This window comes from Myotis daubentonii, chromosome 10 (assembly GCF_963259705.1).
Source record: "Myotis daubentonii chromosome 10, mMyoDau2.1, whole genome shotgun sequence".
Taxonomy (NCBI): Eukaryota; Metazoa; Chordata; class Mammalia; order Chiroptera; family Vespertilionidae; genus Myotis; species Myotis daubentonii.
The window spans coordinates 77,587,518-77,594,213 of NC_081849.1; positions in this window are offsets into that span (position 1 = coordinate 77,587,518).

The window sequence follows — 6,696 nt, forward strand, 5'->3', positions numbered from 1 at the left end:
AGGCTGTTCAAACCTGTAGGCTGTGCTTCTACTGCTATCTTATCTGTAGGAGTTCGGATGCAGGGTGTGGCAAGTGGGATTCCTGAGGGTAGGAGGAGCTGTATTCCTTGGGGTAGAGTATTGGCCATATCTCTAGCTGAGAGGGGCCTGTGCCTCTCAGAAAAAAAAAGAAAAGAAAGAAAAAAGGCTACTTTGGTTTTGGGAAATACAACTGATTGCTGGTCTCCCAGCCCCACTTTTCCATGTCTTTCCCCAATGCTTCCAACTCCAGCCTCTCCTCAGGCAACTCCAGTCCACACTGTCCTCTCTCCACCAACGCCTCGGGAGAGTAGCTGCAAACAAAAATCCTGTGTTCTGGGTTTAAAGAAAAAAATAATAATAATCTGTTGCTTTATCTGGACCAGCTCTGGCCTCCTCAGCACCTGGAAGCCCTGCTTAGCGAACCTCGCTTCTCCTACCAGTCTCCAGGTGGTTTCTGCTATTCCTAGTTGTCAGTCTCCTCTTTGGCTGGATCTGTTCCCCAATTTAGTTTCTTTCCAGTCTGGCCCTGGGAGGAGCTACAAGGAAGGTCTGCCTACTCCACCACCATCTTCTCTCCTTTCTTGTCATGCCAGTTTTGCAGAGAAAAGTATAAGAACCAGTAAATTCAAACCCTAGCGCTCTACCCTGCCTCAGTCTTCAACCTGCTCCCTCAAGAGACAATCCATGGGTCGTTATTATAGGCCTGGCCCCTAAAGGGATCCTGACACCACTACCAATTTTGCATCTTTGCAATCTCTTGGGAAGCTTTGCAACCACTTGTTGTCTACATTCTAAAAGGAAAGAAAAACTGGTAGTATCTTTCATTTTTACTTACGTGGTAAATTTCAGGCAATGACACAAAGATTCAGTGACTAAACTTGGTTTAAATGACAAGTTTAACTCAGCCCTAAGTTAGTATGATGTACAGAGTATGTCATTAATATTGTTCAGAATTAAGTCAAGTGAATGGGATGGGAGTAGGACAAACCTTGTGCCTTGAACTAAATAGCTTTATAGTCCCATCTAGTACATTCCTAATCCACTATACTTAAGTGTGATTGAGATGTCTCAAAATCCTATGAATTCTGCCATTTCTACTTCTTAATAGATTTATAACTTATTTCTGTTCCATAATTAGAAGATTATAGTTCTACATAAAAAACATTTATCAATTTTCTTGTACCAAAATCTCTACATATAATCAAACTGCTTAGACACTTCTAGATCTTTGTTACTCACATTAGAAAATTCTTTCTTGGTACCCTATCTTATTATGGCAACAGCATATGCTTCAAATTTTGGCCACTCACAAGTTATTTCTTACAGGAAAGGGAGTGCACTGTAGATATCTAAATGGTGAGCATATGTTAGCACACAGACACACACATGAACATACTCTGAGTCAAAATCTGCTAAAGAAATTGTAACACATCTGGCCAATGAAAGTTATAAATGTTCAACTGTTGGCTAGCTATACTAATTCACATAATTAATAAAGCTTATTCAAAATGGCAGGCTCATATTGCTATATTTACTTATAGTAATTATATCTTTACTCATAAAGTCACTTACTCTTCCTCAATTCAAGTTGTGGCTTTCTGTCCCTTGGAGGTTTCAGTCTGAATCGATTACAATTTATGCTCACCATGCCCTTGCGTGCTGTAGACATGGTGTCTTGATTTTTTCCTCAGATAGAGTTTCCTGAGATAGACACACACACACACTCTTCATGGCTGATCCTGTGTGCATCTGTTCATAGACTGCATTCTGGGTGGTCTACCAATGTCAGCATGGAAATCCAAATTTCACCATGTGTTTTATTGCTCATATTGTTCCTGTTTATTTTTTAGAAATATTGATTTTTTTTTAATTCAAGCAATTCCATTTTTGGTCACGTACCATTATTTCGCTTTAGTTGTGAAATAGGTCAGCTGTCCTCTTGACTAGTCTGTGCGCACTCATTTATGAGAATTCATCACTCAAGGTACAAGAGTACCAGCTTCCATTCAAATTGACTATGGGATTTCTAGACTCTCCCTAGGGCTACCCTCTCCAAGAATGAGCTGTGGCTCCATCCTCCTGTTATTTTTATCTGAGGAGGTATCTTGCTTCAAATAGTTGCTCTGGTCTTCTCATGAGAAGGTCAGGACAGGTCACTTCCTGATTCCTTGAGCTTGGATTTCTTCCTTCAAAATGTTGTTATTTTTTTCTATATTGCTTTGTCTCAAGTTTGAGCATAGTCCCTTGCTTCAGTTTCCCAGAATGATTGTAAAGACTGGATTCCAACCTCTTAGAGACTTTACTGTAATTTGGGGAACAAATAAGTGGAAGAAAGACTCAACAAACAACTTGCAACTATGCCAAGTGGCACCTGGACTAAGAATGGTGACATCACTACCCTCCTCACAGATGTCTATCATTTTGATTAGGCTATGTACCTCTCCCAAATGAGAATTTCTCCTGAAGTCCAATCTCCAAAACCAGGAAGAGGACCACCAGCCAATTCCTGCTAGTTCTCTCTATTCCAGCCTAGCTTCTCTTATTTTTTTAATATATATTTTTATTGATTTCAAAGAGGGAGAGAGATATATGGAAAGATCAATGATGAGAGATAATTATTGGTTGGCTACCTCCTACATGCCCCCTACTGGGGATCAAGCTCACAACCCAGGCATGTGCCCTGACCAGGAATCAAACTGAGACATCCTGGTTCATAGGTCAACATTAGCTTCTCTTGAATCAAAGACAAAAACATGTTGAAAGAAAAGCTATAGTTTACTTCAAGTTAATTTCATTATATAGCAACTCCTCCCTCTTTACAGGTTATCAGGCTAGAATTCTGGATTCACCTCTGAATGCTCCCTTTCTTTCAGAGACCACATCCAATGCACTTACAAATCTTGTTAGCTCTATTTTCAATATATCCAGAGTATGAACTCTTCTCACAAACTATACTATTAACACTTGCATCAAGCATCTATTATCTTTGGCCTGGATTAATGAAGGGGCTTCCTGATTTTTCACCATTTTTATACCTTACTTTCCTCACTACTAATAGTACATTTTTGACTTACTAGTTAAAGGGAATCTTTTAACATTTAGATCCTATTATTTCACAACTCTGCTCAGAACCTTCTAAGTCTTCCCCAGTACCAACCTTAGAGCCCAGGCTCTGTGCTGGGTCCTACATTTTCAAGCTCCTCAGCTCTAGTTTACAGCTATCTTCAGGAGGAGGGGGGAAAAAAGCCAGAGTTTTCTTCTTTTACCTCATTCCCTTATTCGCTGCAATTTGAGTACCTTGACCAGTAATTCTCTGACCCAATGGTCCCAGATGACTTCTCCCCCGGTGAGAGACTCTTCTCTGTCTATTCTCTCTAAAATAAAATGTGTAGGACCTGCACACACCACTAAGCTTGAGGGATGGACAAGAGGTGGGGTTAAGGATGTGGCTCTGAGTTTCTATTTGTCATCTTGCCCTGGACCCAGAACTATTAGAGACCAGCCTGTGCTTCCTGTGTCACTCAGAGAAAAGCCAGTCTTTCAAAGTCCTTCAAAAGCAGATGGCAGCTGCCTCCTCCTTTGTCTCTCCAAGTTCATCTGTTTCAGGTTCTTGAGCCACTTTATGCTTCCTGGCACACTTAGATGAACTTTTATCTCTGGAACTTTGCACTGGTAATTCCCTCTGACTGTAAGTCTCATTTTTCATCTATTTTCCTGCATGATTCTTCTTCACAGCACATATCCCGTTATAATATACAACCATAATATTTTATAAAAAATATATTATTAAAATCATGACTCTAATACAAATATAAAATAAAAACTAGTCAAATATTTTATTTAGTTCATTAACTGATAAGTAAGATGTTAAACTGACTCACAGAATTTATTTTACAAAGATTTCTATTCTTTATTTAACAAAATTCATTTGCAATGCCATATATAGAAAGCATTTGCATTGCTATGGGTAGGAGACTTTAGCATTCTTATCGACTTCTACAACTTAAATTTACTCCTACAGGGTTGTAAGATAGTCTAGCCAATGAAAAACAATCAAGATGCACAACTTATAGACTCAGATAATCCCTTGAGCCCCTTTTACACAGGACATTCCACCGAAAGGTCACCCAATGTGATCTCTTTTCCCCATTTCCAAGTCTTAAACACACAATCCTGCCAATAATTATATACTTATATTCAATATTAATATACTAACTACATAGTATATGTTCATATATGACTATATTTTCTTACTATAATATTAAGTACCTTAAAAGCAAAGAGTTTTATATTATATTTTCTTTCACTGATAAATTTCTTGTATGTAAAATAATGGTTAGTCCAATGTATTTATTGAATATTTGTTGAAGACACAACTACACCGATACATGCAATAACTGTATAGGCATCGAGAAGTCTAAATTTACATAGAGAAAAGCAATGGTTAGCCCATAAAGTAATACAGTTTGCAGAGATGTTTACATATTTGCCCTCAGTTTATATTATTAGGTAGAATGCTAACCTGCATTTTGCAGCCTTCTTCAAGACTGCAGTTGCATTATGTTTACCTTATGTTTACTTAATACATATACCCTTGTGTTGTTTGAATATATATACATGGTTGGGGAAAAGTACGTTTACAGTTGCTCTTATGGAAAATAATATGTAATCAATAAATAATAATATAAAAATAAACTCCATTTTGTGTAAGCACAACTGTAAACCTACTTTTCCCCCACCCTATAGATATATGACCTCCCATGGGTAAATTTAAATTTCCACCCATTGGAAACAAAAACTGCTGGCTTTGTTTTTTTCCCCACATCTTCAAAAATCTTGTGATTTAGATGATTTTAGTGCCTAATTACCTATATGCTTTTTATAAACTTTGGTGGAATTTAGGGACACAGAATATTTCCCATAAAGACACTTTTTTTTCCTGCTGCCACCATCCTCCACATTGTTGGCTATTCCAGAGGTAGGACCCATTTTTTCCTCTCTAAAAGATCTTTTAAAAAAAATTCTAGTTTTCACATATTTTATTTTTTATGAAAAGGGGTCTTCAGTTCAGTTACTTTTCCTGGTCAGACTTTCAACAGATCTTTTTTCCCCATGCTTGGGTTGTCTCTAAGATATACTAATTTTCTTTTCAAATCTCATTAATATTTTTATAAAGAAAGCAACAAACTAAGCCCTGCTTCCAAAAGCTCATCAATGCTCTGAAAACCTCACAAATTTTTAAATCATTCCTATAAGATATGGTGACAGGAAATTCTTCATTCAGCCAAATTGCTTGTGCATTCATTGGGTGCTACACTTAGAGATCTAGTTAGTTAAAATACTACTTTAAAAGAAGGAAATATAAGCTTCCTAAGACTCTACCAAAATTGAAATGGGCACATTGATTTCAAGAAAGATATACTGAAGACAATACGTGGGAGGAAAGGAAAGAAACAAACATGTGTTTATTGAGTGTTTATTATGTCCCTTATATAGCAATTTCAAACACTATTTCATTTAATTTTCACAATATTCCTATGAGGCAATTCTCCGCCTCCTCCTCCTCCATCTCATCACCATCTGCCGGGGTCCAACCCCAGCGGGTCCAGGGGTCCCCAAAGGCGTGGACGGAGTCGGCGAAGAAGGAAGGACACGGAGACAGTGTTCAGTTGATCAGCAGCCTAGCCAGGATCTCCAGCCAGGATCTTCAGCCAAGTTCTGGTCTGGATCTCCAGAGAGGTTCTGCCTCGGATCTCCAGCGAGGTTCTGTAGCCATGTTCCCTCGCTAGGTTCTCCAGCCAGGTTCTGTCCAGGTTCTCCAGCCAGGTTCAGTCACCAGGTTCTAGTCAGGTTCTCTTGCCAATTTCTGTAGTCAGGTTCAGTCCAGGATCTTTTGCCATGTTCTGTCTCTAGGCTCTGTCCCTAGGTTCCGTCTCCAGTTTCTGTCCAGGATCCCTTGCCATGCTCTCTCCAGCGAAGCTCCCCCGTCTCTAGGCGCTGTCTTCTAAGTTCTGTGTTCTAAGTTCTGTCTCTTTCTGTCTTGTTACATCTGTATTTATACCAGTTGATTCAATCCTATCAATCTCTATTACAAAGGTTAGGGCGTTTCTTATCTCCATTCCAGGGAGTAAAGATTATGTAGCTTAAGCATGATTGCTCGTAGTTAAAGTGATTAATTACCCGCCTGGCACTTAGTTGAGGGGTTTTATTCCCTCCCTAACTTCAGGGGAAAATCCCTACCTGGGGAAACAACCTTTCTCAGAGAGGAGACCTTGGTTAAAACACATAGTGCCAAGAAGATGAGCAAACATTTTAAGAACAGTATGCAATATATGCCCAGGTCCTTTGAAACAGCAAGGATGGACCGGCTCCCGGCAACCATCTTTACTATATTATGAAGCTGAGACTTAAATAACTTGGCAAAGGTCACAGAACCAGAAAGTAACAAAGCCGGGATTCAGAACCAGGTAACTCCTGCGTCCAGTCCATTTTTTCACTGCAGCAGGCAGACTACAGCTCAAGTGATTTAACTCTTTTCTGCTTTAATCAGTGTTTGTAAGTTAGTAGTAAGGCTTAAAATAGTGCAGGAAGAATTACATGAAGGAAAAATTTTAATCATATTCATAGATAAAATATAATATTCATACTTAAAATATGCATTTTAAGAGTATTTAA